The sequence below is a fragment of the Schistocerca gregaria genome, chromosome X (genome assembly GCF_023897955.1).
Source record: "Schistocerca gregaria isolate iqSchGreg1 chromosome X, iqSchGreg1.2, whole genome shotgun sequence".
Classification (NCBI taxonomy): domain Eukaryota; kingdom Metazoa; phylum Arthropoda; class Insecta; order Orthoptera; family Acrididae; genus Schistocerca; species Schistocerca gregaria.
Window position 1 is genome coordinate 764,837,407 of NC_064931.1, and position 18,792 is coordinate 764,856,198.

The following is an 18,792-nucleotide window of genomic DNA, read 5'->3' on the forward strand; positions in this document are numbered from 1 at the left end:
TATCCCAAATGATGGGACAGCATATCCCAAAATTGACAGTGAGAAATGAAACAATAAAATCAGTACAGTGCAGCGTGAGACGTCCGCAGCTCGTGGTTAGCCTTGCCGCCTCTGGATCACGGGCTCCCGGGTTCGATTCCCTGCCCGGTCAGGGATACTCTCCGCCCAGGGACTGGGTGTTTGTGTTGTCCTGATCATTTCATCATCATTCAGGCATATTACGAAACTGGGCTTGAAAAGACTGAGAATTGGTTCGGGCGCTGATAACCACGCCGTTGAGCGCCCCACAAAGCGAATATCATCATCATCATAATCATAATCATAATCATCAGTAGCAGCAGCAGCAGGAGGAGGATCTGAAGCGTTAGGCGCTAGTTACTTTTACCAACATACAATTACGGCAGTGTGTCACTGAAAACCATCGTCGACGATGTGTAGGACTACAAATCTCATCTTCCGTCATACAAGATATACACTACTGGCCATTAAAATTGCTACACCAAGAAGAAATGCAGATGATAAACGGGTATTCATTGGACAAATATATCAAACTAGAACTGACATGTGAGTACATTTTCACGCAGTTTAGGTGCATAGATCCTGAGAAATCAGTAACCAGAACCACCACCTCTGGCCGTAATAACGGCCTTGATACACCTGGTCATTGAGTCAAACAGAGCTTGGCTGGCGGGTACAGGTACAGCTGCCCATGCAGCTTCAACACGATACCACAGTTCAAGAGTAGTGACTGGCGTATTCTGACGAGCCAGTTGCTCGGTCATCATTGACCAGACGTTTTCAGTTGGTGAGAGATCTGGAGAATGTGCTGGCCAGGGCAGCAGTCAAACATTTTCAGTATCCAGAAAGGCCCATACAGGACCTGCAACATGCGGTCGTGCATTATCCTACTGAAATGTAGGGTCTCGCAGGGATCGAATGAAGGATAGAGCCGCAGGTCGTAACACATCTCAAATGTAACGTCCACTGTATAAAGTGCCGTCAATGCGAAGAAGAGGTGACGGAGACGTGTAACCAGTGGCACCCCATACCATCACGCCGGGTGATACGCCAGTAAGGCGATGACGAATACACCGATGCGAACGTCATGATGCTGTACACAGAACGTGGATTCATCCGAAAAAATGACGTTTTGCCATTCGTGCACCCAGGTTCGTCGTTGAGTACACCATAGCAGGCGCTCCTGTCTATGATGCAGTGTCAAGGGTAACCGCAGCCATGGTCTCCGAGCTGATATTCCATGCTGCTGCAAACATCGTCGAACTGTTCGTGCAGATGGTTGTTGTCTTGCAAACGTCCCCATTTGCTGATTCAGGGGTAGAGACGTGGGTGTACGATCCGTTACAGCTATGCGGTTATAAGATGCCTGTCATCTGGACTGCTGATGATACGAGGCCGTTGGGATCCAGCACGGCGTTCCGTATTACTCTCCTGAACCCACCGATTCCATATTCTGCCAACAGTCATTGGATCCCTACCAACGCGAGCAGCAATGTCGCGATACCACAAACCGCAATCGCGATAGGCTACAATCAGACCTTTATCAAAGTCGGAAACGTGATGGTACGCATTTCTCCTCCTTACACGTGGCATGACAACAACGTTTCCCCAGGCAACGCCAGTCAACTGCTGTTTGTGTACGAGAAATCGGTTGGAAACTTTCCTCATGTCAGCACGTTGTAGGTGTCGCACACGCGCCAATGTTGTGTGAATGCCCTGAAAAGCTAATTATTTGCATATCACAGCATCTTCTTCCTGTCGGTTAAATTTCACGTGTGTAGCACGTCATCTTCGTGGTGTTGCAGTTTTAATGGCCAGGAGTGTGTGTTTAGATTAGAGTGATAAAAAGACATTGAAAGCTAGAGGATTTGTCTCGGTGGACTGCATGGAGTGCAACACAGTTGGCTTTTAGTGACTGATAGGGACAGTGCTTCAAAGTCTGCTTGTTGGCGGTGGGTTACGGAAGATTGTCTTTTAAGATGATGCGATAGGCGCTTCCTCGAAATGGGAGGCTCGGGCACAGTAACATCCGGCGCGTGACGTGGCACCACTGAGACACAGGAAACAGATAAACGCCGGACCTGGACCCACAGACTCGTCGCTGCTCGTGTATTTCACCGTGCCGAAGCGGTTGGAAATGAAAGCAGACTTCAGCAATGTTAACGTAATGTTGGCGTTTCTTTTTATTTCGGACTGCGGCAGAGGACTGTAAGGGACGTGTAGCTGCGGTCGAGCGGAGGAAGGCGAGGCGGCGGCGGCGCTGGGCACAGTGGGCGAGCTCCGACCTTGCTCACCGCCTTTTTAGGAGCTACTGGTCCAGACGCGCTGCAGTCGACGACCCGCAACCCGGATCGCCCATTTCTTCACCACCACCACCCTCCTCCTCCAGTACAGTCCCACACAATCGTACATAGTCGGGAAAAACTTCTCTGCTTCAGAGAGTTACTTGAACTACAGGGTGTTACAAAAACTTACGGCCAAACTTTCAGGAAACTTTCCTCACACACAAAGAAAGAAAATATGTTATGTGGACATGTGTCCGGAAACGCTTAATTTCCATGTTAGATCTAATTTTATTACTTCTCTTCAAATAACATTAATCACGGAATGGAAACACGCACCAACAGAACGTACCAGCGTGGCATCAAACACTTCGTTACAGGAAATGTTCAAAATGACCTCCGTTAGCGAGGATACATGCATCCACCCTCCTGGAATCATTGATGCGCTGATGCAGCCCTGGAGAATGGCGTATTGTATCATAGCCGTCTACAATACGAGCACGAAGAGTCTCTACATTTGGTACCGGGGTTGCGTAGACAAGAGCTCTCAAATGCCCCCTAAATGAAAGTCAAGAGGGTTAAGGTCAGGAGAGCGTGGAGGCCATGGAATTGGTCCGCCTCTACCAATCCATCGGTCATCGAATCTGTTGTTGAGAAGCGTACGAACACTTCTGCAGGAGCTTCATCGTGCATTAACCACATGTTGTGTCGTACTTGTAAAGGCACATGTTCTAGCAGCACAGGTAGACTATCCCGTATGAAATCATGATAACGTGCTCCATTGAGCGTAGGTGGAAGAACATGGAGCCCAATCAAGACGTCACCAACAATGTCTGCCCAAACATTCACAGAAAGTCTGTGTTGATGACGTGATTGCACAATTGAGTGCGGATTCTCATCAGCCCACGCGTTTATTGTGAAAATTTACAATTTCATCATAATGGAATGAAGCTTCATCCGTAAAGAGAACATTTGCACTGAAATGAGGATTGACACAATGTTGGATGAACCATTCGCAGAAGTGCACCCGTGGAGGCCAATCAGTTGCTGGTAGTGCCTGCACACGCTGTACATGGTACGGAAACAACTGGTTCTCCCGTAGCACTCTCCACACAGTGACGTGGTCAACGTTACCTTGTACAGCAGCATCTTCTCTGACGCTGACATTAGGGTTATTGTCAACTGCACGAAGAATTGCCTCGCCCATTGCAGGTGCCCTCGTCGTTCTAGAGCTTCCCCAGTCGCGAGTCATAGGCTGGAATGTTCCGTGCTCCCTAAGACGCCGATCAATTGCTTCGAACGTCTTCCTGTCGGGACATCTTCGTTCTGGAAATCTGTCTCGATACAAACGTACCGCGCCACGGCTATTGCCCCATGCTAATCCATGCATCAGATGGGCATCTGCCAACTCCGCATTTGTAAACATTGCACTGACTGCAAAACCACGTTCGTGATGAACAATAACCTGTTGATGCCACGTATTGATGTGCTTGATGCTAGTACTGTAGAGCAGTGAGTCGCAAGTCAACACAAGCACCGAAGTCAACATTACCTTCCTTCAATTGGGCCAACTGTCGGTGAATCGATGAAGTACAGTACATACTGACGAAACTAAAATGAGCTCCGACATGGAAATTAAGCGTTTCCGGACACATGTCTACATAACATATTTTCTTTATTTGTGTGTGAGGAATGTTTCCTGGAAGTTTGGCCGTACCTTTTTGTAACACCCTGTATAACAACCAGCCACCTTTTATTTAGCTTTGTTTATGCCAGACGCGTTTCATGTTTTCATCCACCTTCATTTGCCTTAGTACATTGATATCTTCATCAGAACAACGTTTCGGTCGACCGTATTTTGAACGCTGCAGTTGCCTAGTATTCTGTAACTTGTAGCTCCGCATTTGACGAATGTTGCGCTGTATCAGAGCATCTTCGAAGCTAAAATTCCGTGTATTAGGCGTACGAGGAGCTAAAAGTTACCGAATAAAAGGCAGCTGCAGCGTTCAACGTGCAGTAGACAAAAATGTTGCACTGAGCAAGATGTAAATGCATTACATAAATCAAAGACGAGGGAAAACCCGAAACGTGTCTGATATAAATAAAGCTTAATTAAAACTGACTTGTTACATTTCTCCAAGTTGTTTAATCCACAGCTACCATTAACGTTGATATGTAATAATATTGCGCATACACAGGAAAGGAATGCACTACTGTACAGCTACACTATTGGTGACAAACAGCTGGAGATAGCGGCTGCTATAAAATTCTAGGCGTAACTATCCAGAGCGACCTTAAGTGGAATGACCACATAAAACACATAGTGGGAAATGCAGATACCAGACTCAGATTCTTTGGAAGAATCTTAAGAAAATTCTACTCGTCCACAAAAGAAGTGGCTTATAAGTGGCTTGTTCGCCCGATTCTTGAGTATTGTTCATCTATCTGGGATTCCTATCAGGTAGGACTAATAGAGGAGATAGAGAAGATCCAACGAAGAGTGACGCGTTTCTTCACTGGATCGTTTAGCTGGCGAGAGATCCTTACGGAGATGCTAAAGAAACTCCACTGGAAGACTTTGCAAGAGAGGCGCTGTGCATCACGGAGAGGTTTACTATTGAAATTTCCGGACAGCACTTATCAGGAGGTGTCTGACGACATATTACTTTCCCATACATCTTCCGTATTGACCAAGAGGAGAAAATTCGAGATATTAGAGCCAATACAGAGGCTTACCGACAATAATTCTTTCCACGCACTATTCGCGAGTGGAGCAGGGTTGGTGGTTGGGGCGGGGGGGTTGGTCAGATAGTGGCAGAGAAAGTACCAAAGTACCCTTCGCCACACACCATTAAGTGGCTTGCGGAATATGATTTAGATAAATTTATGTTCCAAGATTCAGTTGCTTATTTTTAAAACTTGAGCCTTTCCAGAGTTTAGGTGACCAGTAAGTACACTTTCCCATTTCTGGAAGCAGAAAAACGTTTAGCAGCAATTATCACCAATTAAGATCTCGAAGGATAAGAATCTGCGTTCTATATCGGAGATACCCTTCCCCGGCGTGTTCACAGTTTGACATGACTAGGGTCGCAAGTGTAAGGCTCGTACTCCATCACACAGGAGCCCTTTGGACGTTTTACGACCATTTTAACACAAATCTGGAAGCCGGTTGTATTTTCCATCTGCCAGGAGTTGTGCTGTACGATGGCGACTTCTGTTGTTCAGTTTACCACATGAACGGAGTGCCGCTTATATCCCTCGGTGCCCGATACACTAAATGCGCCTGCTGTTAGTTGCTGTCGTCGACAGGACACTATACACCATATATTCGCTGTATTGCTTACATTGGATACGGGGCTCGTAATTGTTTTGACGGTTTACCGAGGAAAATTTTTCTCTTCATTCTTTTAGACGTCTGTACTTCCCTTTCATCTGCTTCATTTTGTGCATTTTTATATTTTCTCCGCACGTGAATTAAATTCGTCATCTCGTGAGTTACCCAGGGATTTCTACAAGGCCTTGTCTTCATACCTATGTTATCGTCTGCTGACTTCTGTATTTCATCTCTCAAAGCTACCTATTTGTTTTCTATTGTTTGCCTCTCTTCTGTTTCACTCCAACGTTGCCTAAAACTGTCCCTGTAACTCTCGCCGACCCCTGTGTCCTTCAATTTATCCACAGGCCCGTCACCCTAATTTCATACCTTTTTGCAATTTTTCAGTTTTAGTCTTCAGTTCGTAACCAGAAAATTATGGTCAGACCACATCTGCCCCCAGAAATGTCTTACAGATAAAAATGAGGCTTCGAAATCTCAATTCCCCCGCCAATCCCCTATGGCCTGTTTCCCACTATAAAGACAGTGGTGGGTGTTGGCTTTGTGTATCTTGGTTACGCTAGTGCGTTTACTCTTGTGGTCATAGTATCTTACCCGCATTCCTGTTTTATTACCCCTGTTTGATTGTGTATTGATAACTGGTTTGGTCTGACCAGAAGTCATGTTCTTTACACCAGCACACTTCACAATTCCCGCTATATCTAACTTCATTCTTTTCATTTCCCTCTTCAGATTCTCAAACCTCGCTGCCCGATTAAGGGGTCTAACATCCCACATTACGACTCATAGAATGCTATATTGTTATTCTGGTTATGATATTCTTCTGAGCAGTTCCCGCCTGAGATCCGAATGAGGGTCTATTTTACCTTAGGAATTATTCACCCAAGAGGATACCTACTATACAGTAGATGCACGTCATTAGGGGTAGGGGAGAAAATCACGCCTGTATTTTTCTCCCACCCCCCCCCCCTCCTTTTGCTTTCAGCCGTTCGCAATACTTGTACTAATGTTAAAATGCCAGATAAGTCAATTATTCAGACTGTCGCCCCTGCAAATACTGGAAAGGCTGCTTTCCCAACTTCAGGAAGCACTGGTAAGTCTGGTCTCTCCAGAGATACTCTCCATTGTGTTTGTACGTACGGTGCGGTTATCTGCATCGTTAAGGCACACGAGTCACCCCCAAGTCGGCAAGGTCGATGGTTCTCGGGGAGGATTCCCCACATAAGGCCACAATAATATTCCCTTTCAAACTTGTATAACCAATTAAGAGCTCCGTATCCAATGGAAGGAATGAAGTTTAGAGTGTAGCGTCCTGTGGACGACGAGGTCATTAGAGACGGAACATTAGGTTGAATTGGGGAAGTAGGGAGTAAGGAAATCTGCAAAGCCCTTTTAGAAGGAACTAGCCATTCATTTACAATAAGCATTGTACAGAAACATGTCTGCATGAGTTGACGGGGACCTGAAACATTTTTCTCTCGAATGCGAGTCCACTGCGCAGACTGCATTGTACATTTTGAGAAATTCGTGGTGTGCGCATACAACCACGTTAAGAATAAAGGATGGGCAAATTTAAAGTGGTCTGGAAACTATTTACAATAAGACAGACCTGATCCCACCCTTGTTAATGAAGACCACAGAAGCAGCGTTGTGCTCAATTTATCAGATTGTAAGGCACGAGTAACAGCTGTGCCTGAGCGATAGCAGTAACAGTGTTTTCATTGTTCTGTTGTGGCTCTTCCACCATGTTAGGATTGAATACACACGGCCCGTCAATTTGCCCCACAGGTAAACATCATAGGGAAAGAGATCAGGAGATCGAGGCAGCAGGGAGAGTCCATTGCCTCAGCTGATTGTCCTCTCCTCACCGAACATCTCATGCACTCGTGACAAGGCTGTAAATGTGGTGTATGCTGTTGCTCCGTTTTTTGGAGGAACACTGTTGGGAAAATGTAGAGATCGGCTAGTCGAAGTTGACTGCAGAACTGTTAGATTGCCGCCAACATACACTGCGCCTAAGGATCACGAAGATAAGATACGAGAAATTAGGTTTCATATGGAGGCATATACTCGTACCACGCTGTTTGCGGATGGAACAGGAAAGGAAATTATTAGCAGTGGTATGAGGGTACCCTCCGTCATGCTTGCTGCGTATTTATATCTAGATATCCATACAATCGATCATCTTCTGTGAGTTAATACACAGTTTTGGGACCTAATGGTTAATATTAGGAGTGAGATTTCGTCGGACTTTTTTGTAGTCTTTCCTTCACTGGACCAGTTTTCGTGTGTTCGAACCCTTGTCGGATCCTTAGGATACTTACTCGCTACAGAGCCCTTTCCACACCATTTTGCCACTTAATGTTGCACTGCAGACTTTGCTGGAGGTTTTGTCGAAATACCTCCAGTCTCAATCTTCTCACACATTTTCCACGAATCGTGCTTCGAATAACACTGGGCAATTAACTCGCGCCTCTTTTATGGTGGTCATAATTTTTTGTAGCGGTAAACTGTTCACGAGACACTCCTCTCATTCATTTAATGTAATGACACCGCAAAGTATACAAGCATGCGGGAGATGCGTACTCGGAGGAATGTGATTCCAACCGATTGGTGCATTGTAATCTCGATGTCTAGCATTTTTTGTAATGGACAGTTCTCCTGTTCATTAGCAAGGGTCACTTCCGCGTCAGTCAGATAAATATTTTCCGGGTCAGTTTTATTTTTCCCCACTGTGGGAGATTAAATTGTTTTAGGCTGCGCAAAATTTCATTGTTTTGTGAGAGAAGTCCCCGGTCTTTTGCGCGAAATTTGACTGTGTGGAATTAACGCGACACTAAATCCTGGTTTTTGATCACCTTTTAAATTCCATAGTGCACTTGTACATTTCAAAATTACTAGCTTGAGCTGCTGTTACAATGTACGATGTTGCCCAGTTTATTTGCAAAAATGAATTGGGGAAATAATTGTAGGGAATAAAGAGGAGTTTTCCAGCCTTGCACCACACAAGGTCTTAGAGCTTTCTAATTAGGGAAGGGCTTTGAAAGCAAAATGTAATTAAGTTTGCATAGTTTGTAGTTAGTGTAACGATAGTTGGCAATGTGTAACACGCCTGTTGCATTTCTGTCCTTCATAGCCTTTCAAAACTTGACTAATATTTTCGCACACAGAGAAAGAAATGAAGTGTTTCATCGACACTACCTTCCCGGCGCTGTGTTTGCAAATTCGGTTGTTGCGCCCGTATATTTTTAGTCCGTGCATGTGGGAAAGAACACGCCGATGGAACGCAAGGACACTTTATTTTCGGCAGTCATTTCCTTTCTTCTTTCCATTGAGAACTACTCGCCGCATCTGTCTCTAGCGGTTTAAATTTACGTTTTACACAAGTGTGTGCCCGAAAGTTGGTTCTAGTGAAACCAACAGCATTATCGCGCTTCCAGACTTGTTATAAAGGGCTGTTTTCGATATTGAACGAACGGTTTTCCCTCAATAAAAAGAAGGAAAGATGACTGTTTAAAGTACCGTCGCAGGCCAAATTATCAGACGTTCAACGTACAAGTTCGGATTGCGGAAGCATGGAGAAGAAAACCGACCGCGTCCTTTTCTAAGGAAGAATCGCTTCATTTTCCTTCAGTGATCGTGGAAAATTATAGAAAATGTAAATCTACATGACCGGACGGAGATTTGAACAGCTTCTCCCGTGTGCGGTGTACAGTGTCATACCACTGCCCCTCCTCGCTCTGTGGTTTCCGTAAGGCTTGTGTATATTTTGTCGGTTCTAGAGTTCCGTGAAAATCCACACCATAATAACAGAATGGAAATGTTCCATACAACCAAGAGAACTATTTTCGACGGTAGCAAAGATGCCAATAAATTATGTACTGCGTTAGTGAAATTCCACTGGTGTCCCAAACTCTACTTGGAAGGAATAAAAGCGAACGCAAGCGGCTGCAGTATGGTAAGTTCTGTTTGTCATTTCTGTCGACGGCTGAAAAAAAAGGCCTTGTGAAATATTTAAACAGCGTTTTACACGGCGTGTTGCTACTAGATACGGATTTCTTTACCGCCTGTGCAGGTCGTTGGAAATACAGGCCAATGCCACGAAACCAGTTTTGTTGCCTGCTACTGCCATTGGCATTTCCTGAAGGGACACAGTTTCAAGAGTATTAATTCGCGCTGATGCAGAAAGTACCGGTTATGCGTATATTGACTCACTCTTCGTGCGAATGCTGCTTACTGCGATTAACAAAACTCCGATACCTTTAATTTCCTGGTATTCGTCGAAAAAGTTGCGATTCAACATCGACTGGTTTAATTCTGAATTTTTCCCTTGTGTTTTTTGGGTATATGACAGCACGAAAGTTGACTGTGATCCAATTTCTATAGAGAACAGCATATTTCACCCGTTATTCTTCAGCATCCGCTAACGCTTTTGCTGCTGAAGGAAAAAAAAAAAAGAACCTGTGGCGAGGAATAGACTGGGAAACGGAGGAACTAGATAAAATTATGAAAGTGGGCATGAATTAAATTTAACTAAAGCGGCCATAGAGTTCTTCTGGGCCTGCAATATTGCTGCAATGTCTGGAAACTAGAATACGTCCCCAGTGGTAAGTTAAACAGCAATTGCTTTACAGAACGCAGATGAAAATGTAAGTTACTGTCTGTGCTGTGGTGAATGTTACCTACATCAGATTACGCTACTACGCAGGTTGTCATTATCTTGCATTGTATTTTTTGTAGCGCACCACCAAACTTTCGCCACGAGGAAAACTGACAAACATTGCATGTACAGCATAGGCTACTTGTAATTTCGAACGTGAACAGCTTTCTGATGATACTGTTAGCTTATTCAAATGGCTCTGAGCACTATGCGACTTAACTTCTGAGGTCATCAGTCGCCTAGAACTTAGAACTAATTAAACCTAACTAACCTAAGGACATCACACACATCCATGCCCGAGGCAGGATTCGAACCTGCGATCGTAGCGGTCGCTCGGCAGCGGACTGTAGCGCCTAGAACCGCACGGCCACTCCGGCCGGCATAAACCTTTGGTTTCAAACCGCTAAGGGCGCTATTTTCGCTAAACCTATAGCTTTAATAGCAATGGGTGGTTACTGTTTTTACTTAATTGTAAGAATTAACATGTATTTTCACGCCTTTACTGTCTCACCATATCAATTCTCGACAAAATAGTATTACGTTAGTGTGTTTTTCGTTATCGTCGAGTGATAGGTGTTAAAGTGCCTCTGGTACTTGCTGGATTTAAATATTTTGACGAGGCTTAATAAACGGTTTCGAAATGCAGTGGGATTGTGGGACTGGCTTGTGGCTGCCTGTGGCGTCGGCAGCCGCGGTGTGAATGCGGCGTGTGTTTCCTGCCGCCCCCCTCGACAGCTGCCTCCTCTTACCCGAGTCGAAATCTGAGAACTTCCCGTACAGTTACTACTTGGCAAGACTGCGGTGGTTCTCTTGGCGCTGTTGAAAATTGCGTAAATCCCGGTTTTATCATATTAAGATCTCACACAGTCAGGCATTATTGTCAACCAGTGCTTCAGACGGGAAGCTGTCGTCGCGCATACTAATTAACGATACTCGTGTATTTCTGCTGTCATTGTTCTTGTTTGACGCAGTTTGTGTCTCGATATTATAGGACTGAAAGTTTGACGTGCTCGTGCGACATATTCACTAAGCTTTCAATTATCCGAGATCCGACTGTCCGACTTGCGGATTATGCTAGTACCAGTAATCCTCACCACAGATTCTTTAAAGAATAGAAAGCCCACGTATGGAACGTCATATCTGCTGAACTATGTGTGGTACAATGGTATAACTTTGCAAGTACACTCAGTGTAATGTGAATACTGTGTGCAAAATGTTCTGGGAATAGAGTTAGCAGTAAAGAAATAATAAATTAAAACGTCACGCCTGATGCTGAAATTTTAGTGCATGAACGGCGAAAAAGTAGAAAACGGTAAACGTTGTTCTTTCATTATTTTGTTGGAGATTTTAGCGAGAAGAAGAATCGGAAAGGTTTGAAACCATGTGTAAATTTTGTTAGAAGTCACTAAATTCTCTCGTTCTCAAATGCTGGATAATAAATTGTCGGTAATTGGCGTGCCGTGAGCTACGCTGCTTCATGACACAGAAGTAACTTGAATACTCGACTTAATATGTTAATAAATAAGACCCTACGCTGTCGACAGGCGTTGATATACATCAACGGATACAGTTGAAAATGTGTGCCCCGACCGGGACTCGTACCCGGGAGCTCCTGCTTACATGGCAGACGCTCTATCCATCTGAGCCACCGAGGGCACAGAGGATAGTGCTACTGCAGGGATTTATTCCTTGCACGCTCCCCATTCCCAACGTAATTTCCACACACTACATTCGTAGTGAGTCTGCCCACTACACTCATTACTCGCGGCAGACAATCTTACCGAGTCCCGTAAGAGGTCGGGTAATGTGTGTGCATCCGCATAGGAGGACGAGATCAATGGCCGGTTAGCCTTAACTATATATGGAGATGGTATCTGTTCTTTCGGACATGTCCGCTACGGTCGCAGGTTCGAATCCTGCCTCGGGCATGGATGTGTGTGATGTCCTTAGGTTAGTTAGAACTAGTTAAACCTAAGTCTAGGGGACTGTGACCTCACATGTTAAGTGCCATAGTGCTTAGAGCCAGTTTTCGGATTGGGGAAGGATGGAGAGGGAAACCGACCGCGTCCTTTTCTAAGGAAGCATCGCTTCATTTTCCTTAAGTGATCAACGTAAACTGTAGAAAATGTAAATCTACATGTCCGGACGGAGATTTGAACAGCTTCTCCCGTCTGCGAAAGAACAGATACCACCTCCATATATATGTTATCCCTTGAACGAAAGATTACACTGAGATGACAAATGTCATGGATTCCTCCTAACATCGTGTAGGACCTCTTTTCGTCCGCCGTAGTGCAGCAACTCAACGTGGCATCGAGTCAACAAGTTGTAAGTCCACTGCAGAAACATGGAACTAGGCTTCCTCTGTAGCCGTCCATAATTGCGAGTGTTGGCGGTGCAGGATTTTGTGCACGAACTGACGTCTCGGTTATGTTCCATAAATGTTCGATGGAACACGTGTCGGGCGATCTGAGTGGGCAAATCATTCGCTCGAACTGTCCAGAATGTTCTTCAAACCAATGGCGAACAATTATGGTCTGGTGACATGGCCCATTGCCATCCATAAACATTCCATCGTTGTTCGGGAACATGACGCCCATAAATGACTGAAAATGGTCTACAGGTAGTCGAATGTAACAATTTCCATTCAATGGTCGGTTCACTTGACCAGAGGACCCAGTCCATTCCATGTAAACACAGCCCACACCATTTTGGAGCCACCACCAGCTTGAACAGTGCCTGGTTGACAACTTGCGTCAATAGCTTCGAGGGGTCTGTGCCACACTCCGACCTACCATCAGCACTTATCAACTGAAATCGGGGTTCATCTGACCAGCCCACGAGAGACGCTGCAGACGATGTCGTGCTGTTAGCAAAGACACTTGCGTTAGTCGTCTGCTGCTATAGCCAATGAACGCCATATTTCGCCGCACTAACGCATACGGTCGTCGTACGTCACACATTGATTTCTGCGGTTATTTCACGCAGTGTTGCTTGTCTGTTAGCACTGACAATTCTACGCAAACACGGGTGCTCTCGGTCGTTAAGTGAAGACTGTCGGCCACTGCATTGTCTGCGGTGAGGGGTAATGCCTGAAATTTTATGTTCTCAGCACACTCTTTACACTGTGGATCTCGGAATATTAAATTCTACAACTACCATTCCTCGTCCAGGGTCTGTTAACTCCCGTCGTGCGGCCATAATCACCTTGGAAACCTTTTCACATAAATCAGTTGAGTGCAAGTGACAGCTCCGCCAATGTACTGCCCTTTCATACCCCCCCCCCTCCCCCCTTGTCTATGCCATACTACCGCCATCTGTATATGTGCATATCGCTATCGCAATGTGTACCTCTTAATGGATAAATTACAACAGCATTTTAAATATTTTAATTCGGTCGATAATTATATGAAATATTGAAAATAAAATTTTGGTGCCCCTGAAAACCGGCATATAAGCAGTCTGCAACTGTTATTGTTCACCGTTTTAGCCGAACACAGAAGAAAGGCGGAGGTAGTCGGTCGTAATTAGAACGCTTATTTTCGTTTAGGATACACAACTTTTGATTGTGATGTTGTCGATGACGAAAACGTCTGTGATTTGTCGAATATCGATGCCTATAAATCAAAATTCGTTATAATGAATAAAGTATTTCGGTAGAGGAATAAAACGAAGACGAAGTGGTAGAGGAACCTGTTTTCACGCACTCCGATAAACGGGAACGCGGTTGACCTGCTGTTAATGTACGCAAGATAAAATTCCTTTGAACATACCAATGTTCTGAGTCTCCAGAAAATGAGTATCATTGTCAAGACACAAAGTGAAAGGAAAAAATGAAAACTGAAGAAATTTGGTGATTCCCGAAAGTGAACTATATACATGTAATACAAAATTAAATCGATATTATATGTAATTTTAAAAATATGTTGTCAGTTTCAGATGAGTAACACGTAATTAATACAGTGGGATTTTAATATTGCAGTGTGTTTCAAATTACGGTAGCGAAAAAGTTTTTTTAACTTTTTTTTATTCGTGCAGCCTGGTGTTTGCATTAACCTGGACAATTCGCAGCTTGCTTTATTCATATATATTGTGACTAACGAATGTGTGACTACATATCTGTAATTGCAGACTGTTAGGAATTGGCCACAACCTACTACATTGTCAGAATGTTCTAGGCAGACGAGTTACGTTTTTCTGTTTTTCCTCTACACCTTTTAGTTTAGTTACATGCATTCAATGTGGAAAATAATATAAGGACGTCGAAAAAGACTTGATTTATGTAAATAGGTAGTTACACTTTAAATATATGAAACAAACTGAGCAAATGTGAAGCGGTTGGCAGACTTCGTTATCGCTTCCCCGCCATTTGGAACTCACCGTAACAATACGAAATTGTGGCGTATCAGTGGAGTAGAATCGGTTTTATGGAGCACCCAAGCTACGTTTTACGTCAGGCATTAGCCGATGACGGCATGAAGCCAGTTAAGAACTGTAGGCTGATTCTTGATTGCCCATGCGCATGAAGCCAATGGAATGGCTTCTGTTGGATAAAGAATAACAGTGGGAATCTCGTTAAGAGAAGTCAAAATTAGCTGCGTACTTCCGTCTAGGATTTAATCTTGTGATCAAGCCGTGAGAGAAGTAGAACAATCTGCCAAAATTTGTCATGTTTGTTAGTTGATTGTGATGGTGATGTTTTATTCGAATAACATTAGTTTCTTTGGGTTTACAGCGAAAGAGATCGTCTGGTGGAAGTCGCTGTGGTCTCTATTGGTGTCCTTGAAGAACTTGCAATCAAGTGAGAAATTATTTGGTAGCTGAAATGTAAAAGACTGTGTGACATCAGTGATTTGTAGCTTAAAACATAATTTTGCCAGCCAGTACGATTAATATTTTGTGTAAGGCATTGTCAACAGTCGGTAGTGTAGGTAGTGTATAGAAGTGCAGGACTTTATTCGGGATAATTCTGTAATGGTGGAGGCCACATTTGTAGTAATAGTTGTAGTGCAGCAGGTTTTGGACTGATCTTTTGATATTTTATACGTATGCCTGACGTCGTAGACTATTATGTACGTGGAGGATAGCCAAATTAACGCAAAGTAGCCAGTATTTCGTAGTTCTAAAAGTTATTTTAAATTTTTTCACGTTATTTGTGGAAACTAGCATTGTATGTTAATTACTGCACAATGATTCACACAAACAAATTCTTCTTCATTTATCACAGAAGCAGTAGTTTATGGGAATTATGAGATTGTGTTGGTTTCAAAAGTATTTTAACATAGGCTGGAGGCATCACGATAAAGAAAATTTAGAATTTGTTTCTCTGAAAGGCTGAATCACTTCAGCGATGAAAATGCTCAGTTTCGTGCAACAGCCATTTTAAGTGAGCGCCTTAGGTCATAATCTCCGTTCTTTCCTCAGCATAGTACTCCTGCCTCTCCATCCATCCCTCCCTCCCTTCATCTCTCTCTTTCGTTTGAGTGTGAGTCTGTGTAACAGAACTGCGGTTTGAAGTAGAGACATTCATCTGAGAGACATGAGCCGTCTGTGTTGGACGTTGTTCTGTGTGAGCTGTTGCTGCCGTGGAACGTTATCTTGCCTTTGTTGACTTGGGTTCCAGTGATAAGTGAACGCTGCTGTTAAGAGTGTGACCACGGGATGGTTCGTCACCACGAAAGAATAAGCGTCTACAGAGGTATGAAATACTTAATTGATACAGGCGGGATTGACTGCAACAGTGGATACATCTAGTGGATGTGGTGAAATAAATGGTCCAAAACCAAAAATTGTTTGATGCGTAGGAATAATAATTAATGTGGAATGTGTACAGAACAAATGAAATCTAATTAATAAAAGTCTCATCTTCGTAATACCCCTTTTATATTTTACCTAAGACGTGGTTTTGAAATTAATGTGTTTTTAAGGAAATGTGACGTTTTAAATCATTCCGGCATTCTCACGGCTCCGTAAAGGCAGACTTTGAAGAAGATCTACGTATTTCACAGCGTTAGAGCTCTACAATTTTGCCATCGCTTGGCTCATCCTTTGCTTCTGTTATATAAAACAAAACTGGCATTTCAGTTTGTAATTAAGCACAATAACTTCGGACAAGGCCACGAGTCGGTAATTTTACGTTATCTCACATGCGCTTCAAAGTGTAATCTCTGTGTTTAGTTATTTTGTTGACATAGATTGCTGTCATCTGAGGAAAGTTACAAGATTTGATAGTATTTCTGAACATGATAATATGCGCTTTCGTCTGCGTTCTGTTTCAGTTATTACTCGCAGTAAGTAAACATGTACGCTGGGAATCTATGCGACAAGTAAATTCGAGATATGCTTTTTGTTCAAGTAAAAAGTGTCTAGAAACGGTTATGTCAAATAATTATTATATGTACATGACACCTGAAAATTTCCAGAAATCTACTACAGCTCTTTTTAAAGACACGAATGTACAACGTATTGTGTATAGAGTCTCTTTAGCATCTATTGCGGAATTTAATGCTTAGGTGTGGCCCTTAACTTGGCACTCAAATCTGTAAAAGCAGAATTTTGTCCCCATTGTACGTTAACACTGATGAAAATTTGTTTGCGAGATACTTACGTTTATTGATTTGTCATACAACCGATGCTCTCGTTCATAGCAGATATGTTCACTAGCTTTTAGGTCATGGTTTTGAACAGGCCAGTGTAATGACTCAACTTGATAGTCTTTTAACCTCAGCGCAATAATCAATGCTTTGTAAATAGCAGTACCCTACTTATACAGAAATGGCCTGGTTGTGTGCAATTTTCACAGTGTGAGAAACACAGTATCGAGGATGTTCTCACATAAAGCTGCTCTTTCTCTGTAACATCCATTAAAACTAATGGACCTAGACCAGACCAGCAAAAACAGCCCCACGCAATCACACCATATCCATTGACGTCACAGCACATTCGTGTAAATACCGGGCACTAAGCATCTACAAATTCCATTCGGATGTTAGTGCCACATCATGTACCGTGACTCATCACTCCATACAAGCATACTTCACTGACCAAAGACGGCGTTGCTTACAAAGTCCAGCCGATGTCTCACATTCGGTCATAAGATAGCGATTTATGGATAGCAGGCTCATCGCCTCCCGACATTGCGTTCTGCTATCGACCACTCTACATGAGCTGCAACTGAATTCCTCTGCAATAATTCACAACTATGTCTGGCTGTTTGGTAAATTAGCTTTAGAGCTCGACGGTCGATATCTGTTTGTTTCTTAGGTCTTTCAGGGCGGTGCAGTGGTTATATGCTTTCCAGATTTTATCATTTCACAAGAACACCAGTAAAACTTGATCTGGACACATGATCCCTCCTAACTCCTGGATTGATGGCCCGTTCTACCTTACTTGTCTCCGATGACTCAAGGACGACTCGCGATGGACGCCACCTGAACGTCACGTCACGGCACGTGAAACTGTGTTCACCCTAGACGGAACGTACCGCGTAACACCGTACTCATCAGTATTAAATACTGAGGAATCATCTGTCCTGCAGGAAGTCGGGTAACATGTTACCCCCCCCCCCTCCCACTTAAGTCTCGCGTAATGAACATGAGGAGAAAATTCGAGAAATTAGAGCCAATACAGAGGCTTACCGACAATCATTCTTCCCACGCACTATTCTCGTGTGGAACAGGGTTGGAGGGTTCGGTTAGTGGTAGAAAACGTACCCTCCGCCACTACCATTAGGTGCCTTGCGGAGTATGATGTAGATGTAGGTGTGTCACAGAAACCAAGCAATAAAACAAAAATGAAAACAGGACAACGTAATTCACTCGTATAACGTGAGTAATCGTGGCGAGAATATATTTCCATCGATGTTAAAAGATGACGCCACTGTTCGGTCAAAATGAAAAGTTTTTTGGATATTATGAAATCCTTTATGTTGACGTAACATGTGGTTACTGTCGGTCGACGGTTGACGTGAATTATAAATTGTGGAGCGCATTGTCGTGCCTTCGCGTGATGTCGAGTGTCACTCGAGCTTCATTCGGACAGAAATGGGTCTGCACATTGCCTGCATTCGCCTGTTCTCAAATGCATAACCGGACGTCCCACAGAGTGGATTCAGTGTCGTGTCCTGATACTTTTGGTCGCACCGTGCTTTACTCCGTGTGTTATATCTTGCTGAAGGTTCCCGTAGACATGATATGCGTCAAGGTGAAATGGGATTGTTAATCCAAATGGAAAATCATTGCATATTAACTTCTAACATGATTTGTGATAGTGAGCGAAAGGAACTTTTGACCCATCTCTGTTTTGTGTCTGAATATCTGAACATTCAGCAACCGTAATTGTCTCCTCCGAGGATTTTGAAAGTCTGCTTTGGCTTTACTGGTTAGCCAAGCCTAACCAACCTTCACGCTATGGCCCAACGTCCTTCGTTCCACCCAACAGTTTCTCGCTCAGAGGCTGTGTCATGCTTACTCTAAACTTCCACAAAATAATGCAGGGCG

General features: G+C 43.7%; 1 protein-coding gene across 12 annotated transcripts in view; it reads left to right on the plus strand.

Annotated features, from left to right (window-relative positions):
• The window catches only part of LOC126297562 (formin-binding protein 1), a 336,009-nt gene that overhangs the window by 57,456 nt on the left and 259,761 nt on the right, over positions 1-18,792 (plus strand). The window lies entirely within an intron of this gene.